General features: G+C 42.1%; 1 protein-coding gene across 1 annotated transcript in view; it reads left to right on the top strand.

Moving 5' to 3' along the window:
• Positions 1 to 4,158: 4,158 nt before the first annotated feature.
• Positions 4,159 to 16,836, top strand: part of NCMAP (non-compact myelin associated protein) — a 94,916-nt gene continuing 82,238 nt past the window's right edge. Inside the window, exon 1 of the mRNA XM_066575096.1 lies at positions 4,159 to 4,479. The gene's annotated coding sequence lies outside the window, so the exon portion shown is untranslated. The remainder of the gene's footprint in view (positions 4,480 to 16,836) is intronic.

Genomic DNA, 16,836 nt, shown 5'->3' with positions numbered 1-16,836 from the left:
CGCAAGCGCGTCTAAAAAAGCGAGAAGACACCGAAATTAGACGGAGCCATGGAGACGGGGACGCCAGCAACGGAGCAGGTAAGTGAATAACTTCTGTATGGCTCATATTTAATGCACGATGTATATTACAAAGTGCATTAATATGGCCATACAGAAGTACTTAACCCCACTTGCTTTCGCGAGACAACCCCTTTAAGGTCCATTTACACAGGACGAATGTCGGGCAAACGATGCCTGACACTCATCTCTGTGTGTCCACGCTCCCATGCTCCTGAAGAAGGAGGGCTGGGCAGTGCAGGAGATTTCTCTTGCCTCGCTCCTCCGCCCTCTCTATTGAGATAACACAGCGACCGTTTACAACTGAATGGCAGCTGTTTAAACTGAATGATGAGCGATGAGCTCATCACTCGTTTATGCAGCATAATCCCGTTTAAGCTCATATTCCCCCACTAATGCTGTTAAAGCTTGTGGTATGCTCACCCCTGACCATAAGAAATGCTGCAATCCCATCTTAGAGAGTAAATATCAAAATTGTAATCATAAGTGATAGAAGGGTGGGAAACTTGTCTCCTCAGGTAACAATATGTATCATGTGCTGTTGTTTGCTCTAAAAATCCCATCTAATCCCACCCAAGTGTCCTTTAGCTAATTAGTGTCGTCCTCTTTCACCCCCCAATCCGTTGTTCTATTCATGCCCCACTTAGATTCTCCTAAGCTGCCAGCCAAATGGCCAGTGCCATTTTCCTTAACCTACAACCATTTCCCTGCTCTAAAACCTACATTCCAGCCCCACTCAAGGTTCTTCACTGGGTGCACTGCCAACTTGTCATTCCTAGCTGTATCTGGATACCCTAATAAGCATAACACATTTAGAATCCAGCCTATTCAACGATTGTACATCATTTAAGTCCAGAATTCATAGGTAAAGTCTGACTGTTCTGTCATGTCATTTCCAATTAAACCTATATAGTATAGTGCAATCATATAATCATGCACCAGACTATAATCCTATAACATCCCTGCCTTTGTAGAAATGGATCTAAAATTGATGCTGTTTTGAAGGCCAAGTTTGGTCTCACCAAATGTTGATTTGATTTAGATTTCTCTATTGTTCATTCCCTTTGCATTTTGTTCATTGACAAAAATAAACTATTAATACTTCTATTTTTGAAAACATTCTTATTTTGAAGCATTTTGTTCAAAGCTGCCTAAAACATTTGCACAGTAGTGTACACCTATCAGCCATAATACTGAAACCACCTGTAGGTGTAGGTCCTCCTTGTGCTGTTAAAACAACTCTGACCAATGTTGTCTGAGAGTTTCTTGTTTCATCTGCCACCAAGTTGTTTGAAGCAGATCCTATAATGCTTGATTGGTTTGAGATCTGGGAAATTTGCAAACTGATTCAACACTATGAACTCTGTCATGTACCTGAAACCATTGCTGAACACTGTTTGCAGTGTGGCAGGTCCCATCATCCCACTGAAAGTAAATGAGAAAATACCACTGCCATGAAGGGATGTACTTAGTCTGTACTCATGTTTCAGTAGCCGTATATGTCAAAGTTACATGCATTTTTATTGCCAAGACCCAAGATTTTCCAGCAGAGTATTTCTCAAAGCGTCACACTGCCTCTATGGCTTTCCTTCCTCCCATAGTGCATCCTGGCTCAATTTCTTCTCCAGGTAAGCAATGCACACACACTCAGCAATCAACATTATCTTATAAAAAATGTGATTCATCAGACTAGACCCCCTTCCTTCATGGCTTACATTCACATTAGAAGTGCCTTTGGCCATGACCTAAGGATCTACCATTTGGCTTCCGTAGTAATGCATTTGTTTGACTGGCATTTACACAAGGAGTCTGGAAGAGGATTTGTTGGAAATGACAGTGGGGGGTTTCCCATGGTTGGCACAGGCATCAAGACCTAATACTATAGAGTGTTCGTCTTTCACGGGAGATTTCCTGAAGGCCTGAGGGCGGCACAACCAGAGAAATCGTTATCATAGTTGTTATACATGCAATTAGCGCACTTCCTGAAATCCAATTACACGTTTCACAACTCCACTTACTTCCTTTGAAACATAATTTACAAACGGATCGCCCCACCTAGATGCCTGTCAAAAATGTGTCAAGAAATTATGGGGAAAACCCTTGAACCCCACCTTTTATAGGGAAGTGGGAACATGACTTGGGATGTCCAATTGAACCTGGGGAGTGGGAAAGGACATATTTGCTGGCTCACAAGCTGGCCATGGCCTGTAGAGCACAAGAAAGAAATTATAAAATAATAACAAGATGGTACAGATGCCCAGCTATGTTGCATTGCATTTTCCCCGCGATCTCTCTGGATTGCTGGCGATGTGGTAGAGAAATGGGAACTATGCTGCATATTTGGTGGAATCGCCCCAACATTGTATCCTTTTGGGGTATGGTGTCCTCCACTTACAAGGAAATTATGAAAAGTTTGATTACTCCATCTCTGCAGATAGTGTTCATGTCTCTGCTACGTGGTTCAGTGTCTGCTATCAAAAAAGACTGGCTACAGTTCTTTTTAACAGCTGCACGCTCAGTTATACCTAGATTCTGACAATGGTAGAGTGGGGCACAGGAGGTCAATGAGTTGATGCCTATGGGGTGTTGGTGGCGGAGGGGAGGGATAGTCAGGAGAAGTTTATATGCATTTGGAGTCCCTGGATGCACTTCCAGAAATCTCTGGAACGTAGAAGACTGATTGGAAATTCGCTGACAGCAGTCTAGGATCAATCTTTCTTTTTCTTTGTATTTGTCAAATGAGAAATTACAACTTCAATATGGATAGAGACACATATTTTGTTATTCCATTTACCCTTATATTATATATTATTTGTTTCCCACTGATGTGTGTGTATGGTGTATGGATGAGGATACCTCTCCCCCCCCTCCTTTTTTTATGCTTATTTCTTCCTTCCCCTCTTAGAACAGTCTAATTCTGGTACCCGTACTAAGAGCTAAGATTCTCGGGAAAGCTTAGAAATAGGGCTTAGATAAGTGAAAATTTTGGTTAATTTGATAGACAGTGATACTGATTGAGGGCTATTAGTGTAACCTGGAATTTATCATTGATGTTGCCTAATTACCCTGTTTCCTTGAAAATAAGCTCTACCCTGAAAATAAGCCCTAGCATGATTTTTCAGTGTTTTTGAGGATGCTTAAAATATAAGCCCTTCTCTGAAAATAAACCAAGTTACAGTTAATGAAAAAAAGTCAACTTGAATAGTGTCCAGACAGCTATACATATATTAATCTTTGCTCCCAAAGATTATATTTTTTTATAAGACCCTGTCTTATTTTCAGGGAAATAGGGTATCTGATTGTGTTTGAATGTAGCTGGGTTTAAGGAAAGATACAAACAATAAGGATGATTGTACATGTTTATTTTCGGTTTTGTTAACACTAAAATGCTTCAATAAAAAGTGAGTAAGCATAAGTGCCTTTGGCAGTGGACAAGGGGTCAGCATGGGTAGTCTGAAAAGTCTGTGACTACATAGCCCCATACACAGCAAGCTGTGATATATTGTTTGCTCTGACAGCTTTCTATCACCGCCAGCAATAACCTTTTCAGAAATTTGCACTACAGTACAATAGCTAATTCAGTCATGCTATGCGAGATCCTACCTGGGACTATTCTTACAAACTACACAAGAAAACTCTGTAAATATATTTATGTTTCTTACATTAAATTCTATCAAACTTTTTGATTCCCAGACGTATTTCTTCCAGCTACATGTTTATGCACAATCTTCCGCTCTTCTTACCTACTTTCTTTAAAATGTGTGATTCTTATAAATCTGCTTCTATTTTTAATTCGGAAACAGGAGACTTGCTTGTTCAACCTTCAGTCTGAAATTCTGCTGAATTAAAAATGCCACAAAGATCACAGTCTTCTGGAAACAAAGGGGCAATTTATGGAGTCACCTATTCTAGTTCACTGGGGCTGTGTGTGTTTAAAAATATCAGCTGCAGTCTAGCGAGCGGAGCATGTAAATAGCACAACTTTTTGTAAAATTCATCACAATTTTGCAATCATACAGTAAGAAGCATGGGGTGGGTCTGTGGTTGATGGCAATTACCCAGAAGGAGGTGGGAGTAGAATCAGCCGTCTGTCTGCAGCTACTGATTTACAGAATCCAGCGTGGACAGAAGTGAAGAAGGAGGAGGAAAGAGATTAATAAAGAACGAAAAAAAAGTCACAGTACACCTGAACAAGGAGTGGTTGAGCCAGAAAAACAGGATCACATTAATAGCTTCAATATGGCGTTGAACTAAGTGTGGTGGATAGGAACTACATCTGATCTTATACTGAAATTCAGACACCAAATACACAGGATCATCATGGTGAAAAGGAAGAAGAGGTGTTGAGTATAAGCAAAGAGGGGATCTTGCCTAGATTTCAAGGAGTGAGGAAGCCTATCTACTTTCTAGCTGTAAGCACAGGTAAGTGATATGCCATTTCTTCTTTCTGCTACTATTTTTACATTTGTATTCGGTATGGATTGAATAGTTATCTGTGTCTGATTCTAAGAATAACCTAAGAGTCCTATCTTAAAGACTCAAACATCTACCTATTTCTCATGAGACTTACTGTACAACTGTCTTTTACAGCAAAACTTCCTTGTTACATTGACAAACCGTTCCGGATAGTTTTGTGCCTTAGTTTGCTCCATATAAAACTGGAATCTCTGATATAAAAGGTTTTATAGTTATTCTCATAGTGGTTACCATATGGGTAAAAATAATTTTCTTGGAATATGCCCAAGAGGTTAACCACAAGATCTTATCAACATAAAACAACAGGATACCAGTTCTTTATAATGAATAACGCAGACCATAGATGCAATAATATTTTCTTGCATTCATGGTATTAAAATGATAGGATATGAGTAATCAAAATCCTCTGACTTCTGAAAATCTATTTTCTTACCTAATATAGGTGCTAATTGTTAGTAGTTGTAATTGTACCACGTATCTAGCAATCTGATGAGTCCTGATGATTGATAGTCTACTTTAAGGCTTGGTGCAGATTTTAGCTAAAATTTGTTAATCAGTTGAATTAATATAATTTATTTAAATGAATCAATTTGATTATTATTAAAAACAATCATTTTTTTTTTACTGGTATATGCATTTTAGAAGACATTTTACTTTATTCACACTTTTTTTTTTACATGCATCTTCTTTTGCTTCTTTATATTCCCCTATTGACCTGCAACGAATATCTATCTCTAATGTTTAATTGCAAAAAATGTAGCAAAGTGCCCCAAGAAAGGCAGGACGTTTTTTTTAGAGAAATGATGTCTGCAAAATCATCATATTTAAGAAAAAATTGTCACATCTAAAATAAAGTCATGGTTAAAGCCGTGCATTACTACATATGTCACTTAGTAACTGGGTTTCTGATATTTTCTTAAAGGGAAAGTTTTAAAATGTTCCTTGAACTACTTCTATAGGAAATACATGTTAATTTTATGACTATGGTTTTTGCATCTGAGTTTTTCTGCATATGGGAAAATAGGGCAGAGATAGTAAATGCTATAGCTGTACGGCCTAGAAATTGCGCGGTTTAATGCATTTTGTGAATGGGATTCTTAAAAATCCTACGTACTACCGCAGTAGAGAAAACGCCACATAACCAGGGAGCGTGAATGCAGCCTTAAACTAGAATGAAAAGTATAATAATGTAACTAATCCAGCCAGATATCCAATGTGTAGAAAACTGTGCCTTATAGATTTCATTTACTTGAAGACAATATCTAATAATTGCTGAATCACTGCACTGTTAAACCACAATGCTTTCTCACCCAAGAATAATATTGTGTAAAGGGTTATTATGAAAGCTGTTTCTTAATTGAATGAAGTGTTATATCAGTAATCTACTTACCAGACAGTTTAACACATCAAATGCTAAAGGGCAACTGCAGTACACTGTACCAACTATGGTAAAAAGTTTCAGGAAAGTGATTGTACAGGAAGGTTCGGGGCTAAGACAGGAAGGGATGACCTTAATGGATATGTGTCTTTCCTTACTTTTAAAAGTATGTAATCATGACTAGAGATGAGCGAGCATACTCGATAAGGCAAACTACTCGAGCGAGTAGTGTCTTATTCAAGTACCTGCCCGCTCGTCTCTAAAGATTCGGGTGCCAGGGGAGAGTGGGGGTTCGGCGGGGGAGAGCTGGGCGAAACGGAGGGGAGATCTCTCTCTCCCTTTCTCCCCCCCGCTCCCCCCTGCTCACTGCCGCAACTCACCTCTCACCCGCGCCGGCAGTCGAATCTTTGGAGACGAGCGGGCAGGTACTCGAATAAGGCACTACTCGCTCGAGTAGGAGTAGGAGTTTTTGTTTTATAGTTTTTTTTTAATTAGTTAACCAAGAACCTCGCCTTTGCTTTTCTATATGGTATGGGACATGAATTGTTCTAATCATTGATAGCCATTTGGACCTCAGACTCTAAACATACTGGTGTCATTGTGTTTGACTAATATAACGGAGACATTATGATCTATCATGGATCCATTATTTTCCATTTGATGGATTTGTTCTGATCCACTATCATTCATTAAATCTGTTTTTAATACCCCAATCACTTAATTATATTGGGTTTCCTGCTTTTTTTTTGTATAGAATACCACCGCATGCTATATTAATGTGTCAAAAAGTCACATAAACCTGACATTATAGAATAAAACTAGCACAAGTGGGAATAGAGAATTCTGTGCTCCTTCACACTGGCTTAAGGGCTCTATTACACTTGTGTCTAATTGCTGGGCTGTACCTGGGTGCTAATACATGAGCATTAACAGTCTCCACCTACTGAACTATTCTGCCTGGCAAAGAAAACAGAAATCTGTCAGAAAAGAACTAGCACAAGTGTGAACTAAGCAATAATTACCACTTTTTAACTTTGTTAAACCTTTTATATTTGTTCTGTTCTATTAGTTAAGCAGGTGGGTGCTGGTGCTATGGCGCGGTGGTAACAGGCAGAAACAAAGGCAGTACACATTTTTTTTAAATGAAAAATAAACTTTATTTAACGAAAGTAACACTATGCATCATATTCCTCCATGGGAGGGCACATATACTAAAATGATGGTTAATATCTCTTGGAATAACATTGTGTGTCATCTCCTTACAATATTTCCTTCTGAACTAGGTCGCAACAAGTCACCTGACCATCTCTACATATGGTCAATCTAATAGCTAACTGTAGCCTAGACTTTTACCGCCTCATTGGGGTCGTGTCTGTACTCAAAAGATACCAGGCATCGTTGACTTCAATCACACAAATTTGTCTTAGATCCATCTCACTACATCTCACTTCCTCACAAAGTGCATGTTGCGCCTTACACCAGGACTCACTGATATCTTAGACATTAACAATACTCTCGAGGTCCAGCATGTTTTACTTTATTATATCTCTCTCTTCATTCTGTACTCTCATACATCACTAACATAAACATCGAATTTAATGAGGCCAAATTTCACGCACATATCCTCTCACCGAGTGGAGTGTTCCCCAGTGGCCCAGAAAAGTCCAGATAAATATCCTGCAATCGGGTTCTCAGCAATGGTAGTCGTTCCTTCAGGCTCTGGTTGTCAGGGCTTTTTCACTGAACATCTTAGGCCCCCTATTCCTCAGGGCCCTTGTGCTGTCTTTTCAGACCCAGCTTATCAGGCACTCTAGCTATCTGGGTGCAGCCCCAGTCATCAGGTTCACTGTCAGTCTCTAATCTTTTGTGCTGCTACCCAGCATGGGGACAGCATGGCACCTGTGATCAGTTGCCTCTATCACTTCACCAGTCCTGGCTGCTCTCTTGGCCTTTCATCTGCTACTGCCAGGATCTCTGCTGTGTGCTGCCAGGTAAAAACACTACTGCTCTGCTCTCTGTGCTGTTTCTGCCCTGTGATCCAGCATAGAACTTACATATGGTGCCTGCTACATCTACAACCCTCCAGCAGCATCTCAAGGGGAAAGAGCTACAGTCCAGGGCTCTACGTTATCATATAGGTGCACATGTCCTTCTTCAAAATGGCCTCAGCTGCAGTCATGTGAGGGTACAGGACCAAAGGTCCTTCAGCTGCTTACTGGATCAGAGCTGAGCTCCATCAAACCTGTGAAGGTCCTGGCAGGGCCAAAAAATAAGATGCACTAGTAATACATCCATTTGCATGTACAAAGGAGTGTTTAACCCAGTACATGTTTCTGTTTCCTATCATGGGCAAAATGATGCATTCTGCCTATTAAAAATCGAAACCTAACAACCCTATTGTAGTCAATATTATCCATTACAAATTGGATCTCTCCAGGGGGGCAGTAAGGGCAGGGGGGGCAAGGAGGCATGTGCTTCCTGGGCCAGTCCAACCATAGACATTTAAGGCCACTGTTCCAAAGACCTGCATATCTTCATTGGAATAGGCGTAGCACAAGTTCAGGCCACACTTCTGAAGAGCGTGAAAAATGGAGGCCACAGAGGAAACTGCTGCAGCTGCTAATGCGTAGAGTGAGGAACACAGATAGCTGCAGAGATCTGACTACAACAGGTCTAATATTATGAGTTCAGTATTACTGTAACAGATTTCAGATTATATAATTTACTATGCTCTTACATGAAAACTTTAGGGTTATCCAGGCTTTAAAAACTGATGACCTATCCTGAGGATAGGCCATCAATATCTAATTGGTGGGGGGCTGACTCCTTGCACACCTGCCCATCAGCTATTTGAAATGGCGTAGCGCTTGTGCAAGTGCTGTGGTCTTTTCAATATCTACATCTGATTACAATCTTATTCATACATAGAACGCCATTCTTTTCGTGTCACTATACTGATTATTACAGCACAGTCCTGTTCATTTCAGTTAGAAAATGTTGCAGTACTCAAAAAATCCATTACAAAAAGTATGGCATTTTGAGTATGAACTAGATTGTAATCAGCTCTAAACATTGAAGAGGCAGCAGTGCTCACACCAGCACCACAGCCCCTTCAATCAGCTGATCGGCTGATTTTAAAGTCTGGATAACCCCTTTAATGTCGTAAGAATGCAAATTATTTTAGACTCGAGGACGCAGCGATTTTATTTTAGTCCTCATGCTGAAACTCATAACTTTATTATTTTGTTATCAGTGTAGCCGTATGAGTCTTGCTTTTTGTAGGGTGGGTTTTAATTTTGGGTAGATGTAACTTACTTACCTTTACTAAATCTTTTTGGGGATGGGAACTAGAAAAAAACAATTCCTCAATTGTCATTTTGCACTGTACATTGCGCGGTATAATTAATGTTATCTTTATTTTGTGGGTCATTACGGCCATTTAAATCATATAGTTTATTTATGTTTTATGTTTTGTAAGTACTAAAAAAGTTATTTGTTTTTGTGTTGCCATATCTAGAGAACCTTCACATTTTTTACTTTTCCATTGATAGAACTATGTGTGAGCTCCTTTTTGTGGGACAAGCTGAAGTTGTCATTGGTAACGTTTTGGGGTACATACACCTTTTTTTTTCACTTATTCCACCCCACAAAAAATGGAATAATAAGTAAAAGGCAGCAATTCTTTTATTTTTCAGAGTAACGAGATAAATACTTTGATGAGTTTATAATTTAGGTCTTAGGGCTAATGCCCACGAAAGGATTTATGCCGCGTTCCCCGTGGCATAAATCCACGGTGGAATAATGCAGCTATTGGGTTCTATTGAACCCAATAGCTCAGTCCTCAGATGCGGGATTCCGCCGCAGATTTACGGCGAGCCGTACGGACCATCCGCAGTACAGAAAAGAAGAAGAAAATACAGTTACATGTGGATCCTGGCTGGACACAGGGTCGGATTAATGCTGAATCCAACCCACCCGTGTGCATGCAGCCTTTAAGTCATCTCAACCAGTTTATGCATCTTATATAAATAGATAAATTAGCTGGTCTATTATATGGCTGAGATGCTGCCTGCTGTATCTGTAGGTACTGCGCAGTGCACTGCTCATGCAGTCAGCAAGGCGATAGGACTCCACTCCTGGTTTAGGGCCCACTGGTAGATTCTTCTATAGCCCTGTGGGCCAGTCCACCAGAACCTTGTATAGTATGATGGAAGTAGAGTCAGAAGAAAGACTACAAGCAAAAAATATACTTTGTTATGTCTAATACACTTACTAAGGGTATTATCTCTTTTGTGTTCCCCGAATCCTTGGATCATGCCCCACCTATCGGTCTCTGCACTAGACATAACATATGTTCACCTGGTTTCCATAATTTTATCAGAAAATATAGTGCACCATACTGAGCTATTTTTTTTTTTTGCTATTTATAATGGAAGTCATGGCAGAAAGCTGAAGTGGAAATGTGAACAGTCTTGTCCGTGTTTTCAGACGGAGCGAAAAATTCTTCACCCAAGCAAATGAGCAAATGATGTCACATCGTTTGTTTGGATGTTCAGTTTAAAAACACAGATAAATCATTTATGTTTTTACCACGATCATTCAATTCGCTGTACCAGTGAATGAAAACGGCTGAACAATCTGTGTTTAAAGCAAGTGATTGGCAAATGAGCCAATGATTAGTTTTATGCCTGCATAAGATACTTATCATTCATCATTCAATTGTTGCCCGTGTTTACACTGAACGATTCATTCAAATTAAAACTATCAAGCAATTTTTTGAATAATAATTAAAAATAAAATAAATAAATCTTGGTATTTGTATAGCGCCAACTTATTCCGGAGCGCTTTCAGGTAATTATTACTTATTACCCCCCACCAAGCTGGGTTCTCATTTTACCGACCTTGGAAGGATGGAAGGCTGAGTCAACCTTGAGCCGGCTACCTGAATCATGCGGGGATCAAACTTGCAACCTTCAGGATTCTAATTCTTATTCAGAACGATTACGATCGTTCTGTGTAAAAGCGCCCAGGAGTGCTCTATCTGACTCAGACTTGTGTCTCAGTGTTTTATCCAGGATGTACTCAACATGGTTCTAAGTATACCTTAGTGTTTAGTCATTCAAACCCGCCGATAACAGCAGGGCTGATCAGTAATGTGTATGCGAACCGTTCAACTTTCCCACGACAGATAGTATCAGAGGAAAGAAGGATTAGGGACTTGAATTTCAACGCACAATCTTTTTGTTCCATGAGAGATAAGTTGGCACCTAGTTGGCTGTGGCTTACTTCCCTAAACACATAAATAGTTGGTCAAGCTGAATGCTCATGTGTGCGGGGGAGCCTGGTGAAACCGTTGTTTGCTGAACAATTCTTCCAACAGTTGTTGAATATGGGGCTGTAATATGGGGCTGGCTCACTTTACAAAGAAACAATTGCCAATATTTATCTGTAAATTTAAGTATCAACCAAACAGCAATTTAACTTTGTCCTTCAGTACAGTAGAAGACATCAAAACCTCCTTAGGACGTATTTTTCATATGTGTAATACATGGTGCTAAATGTCTATTGATTTCTATTGGGTCACTCACACCTGCATTTTTTGCATGCGCATATAATGTGCATTAAAAGAAAACCCCCACAGCATGTGCTATTTTGGCATGTAATAAGGAGCAATATAGGCTTTGGTGATCTAACATACGCAGCAAATAAGCTAATAAAAAATACACGCGTAATAAGCAAGCCACTTACGCCGTTGTGAGTGAGTCCTCAAACAGAAGATACAGAGCTTACCTTCATCATACAGCAAAAAGGTTCATCCTCATTTAAGACTGCAGCGTGGACACATGTCAATTTAGTTAACAATTAGCTCTTTTTATGGGGATCATCCAAGAAGAAAATGCCCCGCGCTCACAAGGACAGTCTTCAGAAAATCCTCAGTGATAAGTAAAATGTCCTTTAATCCAGGATTTATCATGAAGGATTTTCTGAAGTCTGTCCTTGTGAACGACGCGCATTTTCTTCTTGGATGATTTTGTATCATGGGTCCCTCGTATAAATTGGACACAGTGGCCCGGCAGCTCTCCTGAGTTTAATTCGGGATTAAAAAACGACTGGAATACCTCAGCATTGTTTGTTACAGGCGGACCAAGACGTGGAGGTGCTAGTGGAGCTCCCTTCCAGGAGCCCCACTAGACACCAGGTGAGTCCTTTCTCATATACCTACATCTTGATTCTTGAGTAGGGCTAGTGGAGCGCTGTTCTTAAATATGTGTATTGTTTTTATGGGGATGAGCTTCATTTGTTTTTAGGTTAATAAAAAAATCCTACATTTGAGAGATTTGCAAATCTGACATTTAGAATATTCCCATTTGTATGTCTACTGTTCCAAGTCTGAGAAAACATATCCTCGAGTATACTGAAGAGAGGCCTCAGTGTCCCCCATAGATGAGCCCCACAGGATAGATAATCTGTTCTGTTATGAAGTCTTTTCACTTAAGAAAAATGGGTTTCCAGGAAAAATCTAGAACACTGCCAATATAATGACTTTGGGGTCAGTAAATATCCCCTAGGAGATGACTCCATGTTTATCAAAGGATTTTTTTTTATAAGGGAAGTTGTTTTGAAGAGTGCTCAAACAGTTAACTTTAATATTCCTTGCTTTACAAACTGTTTTCCCACATATAACTTTTTCCTCAGTTAGTCCCATGCAATGAAAAACATGTTGCCCAGTAAAGATATGCTAAGGACTGGAGACTCTGTGGGTTGAGAAGAAATCTTATGGGTACAATCAAATCATTGCTAGCTCATCATTTTCTGGTCAAAAGCTGAGATTACGAACTAGGCTTTAAAGTAAATTATTCCAAAATGATGATCTGTGCATTCACCCATTGATGTCAATAGGTTTAAAAAACAAACAAAAAGCTTTCAGTTTGACTCCGTTCAGCTAGATTTCCATTTTTTAACAAACTAACGCACCATTTGTGCAGTAAAAAAAAAAAGGAAAACCCAACGGAACGGAAGCTTTCTGTTTTTTTTTTGCTTTCTCTTTAACCCATTAAAATAAATGTGGAAAAAAACAGAAACCTTTATTTCCGTGTAAATTCCGTTTCTCTGCTCCAAAAGGAACAGTGAGTCGGAATTATAGCTAACAGCCCTAATTAAAGTGTCAATGCATCTTAAGTATAACAGTACACTGTATATTATGGACAATATTTTTCTGAACATAAAACAAAATGCACTTTGATCCCAAATACTACAATTGAACAACATAGTAGATTATGCAATATGGCTATATTGAACTGTTAGCTGCCTCTAAAGAATTACTATGCAGATTCAGCAAATAATGATGATAGGCTTTAAATGAGTTGTTCCATGAAGACAACCTATGTCAATTAGCCCTATTAAGACATACAGACATGATAGAGAGGCGTTCCCCCTCTCAGGCACTCAGGATCACCTTTATATGTCCGAACTGTAGGAGGATACCCTATATGCAAGTGGATTAAGAGATGGAGCATTGTGGTATACAATATCAGTCGTTAATTACCAGTAGAGATGAGCGAACGTACTCGTCCGAGCTTGATGCTCGTTCGAGTATTAGGGTGTTCGAGATGCTCGTTACTCGAGACGAGCACCATGCGATGTTCGAGTTACTTTCACTTTCATCTCTGAGACATTTGCGCGCTTTTCTGGCCAATAGAAAGACAGGGAAGGCATTACAACTTCCTCCTGTGATGTTCCAGCCCTATCCCACCCCCCTGCAGTGAGTGGCTGGGGAGATCAGGTGTCACCCGAGTATTTAAATCTGCCCCGCCCGTGGCTCGCCACAGATGCATTCTGACTACTGATCTATGGATCAGGGAAAGTGCTGCTGATGCTGCTGCTGCTATAGGGAGAGTTTTAGGTGTAATATTAGGCTTCAAGAACCCCAACGGTCCTTCTTAGGGCCACATCTGACCGTGTGCAGTACTGTTGAGGCTGCTTTTAGCAGTGTTGCACATTTTTTTTTTTGGTATATCAGGCCTGCAGAGCATTGGGTCCTCAGTCTGCAGTCATTGTACATAGTATAGGGCCAGTACTGGTGAGGCAGGGACAGTGGAAAAGGTGAAAGAGATATACTGTCTATATAGGCAGTGGGCTTTTTCAAACAAATTTGGGAAAAATACTATATTTGGGCTGCCTGTGACCGTCTTGAGTGTACTGCGTTTCTGCTGGGGGTAGTAGTCCTAATTAATACGCAGCTAAGTGTTACAGCAGGCTTGCGCAAAATTGTTTCCTGGCTCTGCGTTGCCCGTTACATCACCGCCGTCATCCCGTCCAGAGGGAAACAGTCTGCAGTAATTTTACATAGTATACGGCCAGTACTGGTGAGGCAGGGACAGTGGGAAAGGTGAAAGAGATATACTGTCTATATAGGCAGTGGGCTTTTTCAAACAAATTTGGGAAAAATACTATATTTGGGCTGCCTGTGACCGTCTTGAGTGTACTGCGTGTCTGCTGGGGGTAGTAGTCCTAATTAATACGCAGCTAAGTGTTACAGCAGGCTTGCGCAAAATTGTTTCCTGGCTCTGCGTTGCCCGTTACATCACCACCGTCATCCCGTCCAGAGGGAAACAGTCTGCAGTAATTTTACATAGTATAGGGCCAGTACTGGTGAGGCAGGGACAGTGGGAAAGGTGAAAGAGATATACTGTCTATATAGGCAGTGGGCTTTTTCAAACAAATTTGGGGAAAATACTATATTTGGGCTGCCTGTGACCGTTTTGAGTGTACTGCGTGTCTGCTGGGGGTAGTAGTCCTAATTAATACGCAGCTAAGTGTTACAGCAGGCTTGCGTAAAATTGTTTCCTGGCTCTGCGTTGCCCGTTACATCACCGCCGTCATCCCGTCCAGAGGGAAACAGTCTGCAGTAATTTTACATAGTATAGGGCCAGTAGTGGTGAGGCAGGGACAGTGGGAAAGGTGAAAGAGATATACTGTCTATATAGGCAGTGGGCTTTTTCAAACAAATTTGGGAAAAATACTATATTTGGGCTGCCTGTGACCGTCTTGAGTGTACTGCGTGTCTGCTGGGGGTAGTAGTCCTAATTAATACGCAGCTAAGTGTTACAGCAGGATTGCGCAAAATTGTTTCCTGGCTCTGCGTTGCCCGTTACATCACCGCCGTCATCCCGTCCAGAGGGAAACAGTATACATATATACGCTGCCTACAGTATCTGTCTGCTGTCTCAGCTCAGCCTTTAAAAAAATAGAAGCAAAATACTTAAGGCCTACTAGTGGCCTTTGGACACTTGACTGCTTCTGCGCTGTGAATTCCACTAGCTCAGTCATACGCACCTACGTCTCACTACAGGCTTGCGCAAAATTCTTTCCTGGCTCGGCTGTGCGTTCCGTAAGCGAAGTCAGCCTCCAACCACAGGCCAATAAGCGGAACATTTAATTACAGCGTTCTGTTTCTGCACTACTGGTAATACACCATGCTGAGGGGTAGAGGTAGGCCTAGAGGACGTGGACGCGGAGGCCCAAGTCAGGGTGTGGGCACAGGCCGAGCTCCTGATCCAGGTGTATCGCAGCCGACTGCTGCGGGATTAGGAGAGAGGCACGTTTCTGGCGTCCCCACATTCATCTCACAATTATTGGGTCCACGCGGTAGACCTTTATTAGAAAATGAGCAGTGTGAGCAGGTCCTGTCGTGGATGGCAGAAAGTGCATCCAGCAATCTATCGACCACCCAGAGTTCTACGCCGTTCACTGCTGCAACTCTGAATCCTCTGGCTGCTGCTCCTCCTTCCTCCCAGCCTCCTCACTCCATTACAATGACACATTCTGAGGAGCAGGCAGACTCCCAGGAACTGTTCTCGGGCCCCTGCCCAGAAAGGGCAGCAATGGTTCCTCTCCCACCGGAGGAGTTTGTCGTGACCGATGCCCAACCTTTGGAAAGTTCCCGGGGTCCGGGGGATGAGGCTGGGGACTTCCGGCAACTGTCTCAAAAGCTTTCAGTGGGTGAGGAGGACGATGACGATAAGACACAGTTGTCTATCAGTGAGGTAGTAGTAAGGGCAGTAAGTCCGAGGGAGGAGCGCACAGAGGATTCGGAGGAAGAGTAGCAGGACGATGAGGTGACTGACCCCACCTGGTTTGCTAAGCCTACTGAGGACAGGTCTTAAGAGGGGGAGGCAAGTGCAGCAGCTGGGCAGGTTGAAAGAGGCAGTGCGGTGGCCAGGGGTAGAGGCAGGGCCAGACCGAATAATCCACCAACTGTTTCCCAAAGCGCCCCCTCGCGCCATGCCACCCTACAGAGGCCGAGGTGCTCAAAGGTCTCGCAGTTTTTTACTGAGAGTGCAGACGACCGACGAACTGTGGTGTGCAACGTTTGTCGCGCCAAGATCAGCCGTGGAGCCAGCACCACCAGCCTCACCACCACCAGCATGCGCAGACATATGATGGCCAAGCACCCCACAAGGTGGGACGAAGGCCGTTCACTGCCTCCGGTTTGCACCACTGCCTCTCCCCCTGTGCCCCAACCTGCCACTGAGATCCAACCCCCCTCTCAGGACACAGGCACTACCGTCTCCCGGCCTGCACCCACACCCTCACCTTCGCTGTCCTCTGCCCCATCCAGCAATGTCTCTCAGCGCATCGTCCAGCCGTCGCTAGCGCAAGTGTTTGAGCGCAAGTGCAAGTACGCAGCCACGCACCCGCACGCTCAAGCGTTAAACGTGCACATAGCCAAATTGATCAGCCTGGAGATGCTGCCGTATAGGCTTGTGGAAACCGAGGCTTTCAAATATATGATGGCGGCGGCCCTGCGCTACTCGGTTCCCAGTCGCCACTACTTTTCCCGATGTGCCGTCCCAGCCCTGCACGACCACGTCTCCCGCAACATTGTACGCGCCCTCACCAACGCGGTTACTGCCAAGGTCCAC

The sequence above is a fragment of the Eleutherodactylus coqui genome, chromosome 1 (genome assembly GCF_035609145.1).
Source record: "Eleutherodactylus coqui strain aEleCoq1 chromosome 1, aEleCoq1.hap1, whole genome shotgun sequence".
Classification (NCBI taxonomy): Eukaryota; Metazoa; Chordata; class Amphibia; order Anura; family Eleutherodactylidae; genus Eleutherodactylus; species Eleutherodactylus coqui.
The sequence above is the reverse complement of the archived record's forward strand: the minus strand, read 5'-3'. Positions and strand labels throughout refer to the sequence as shown.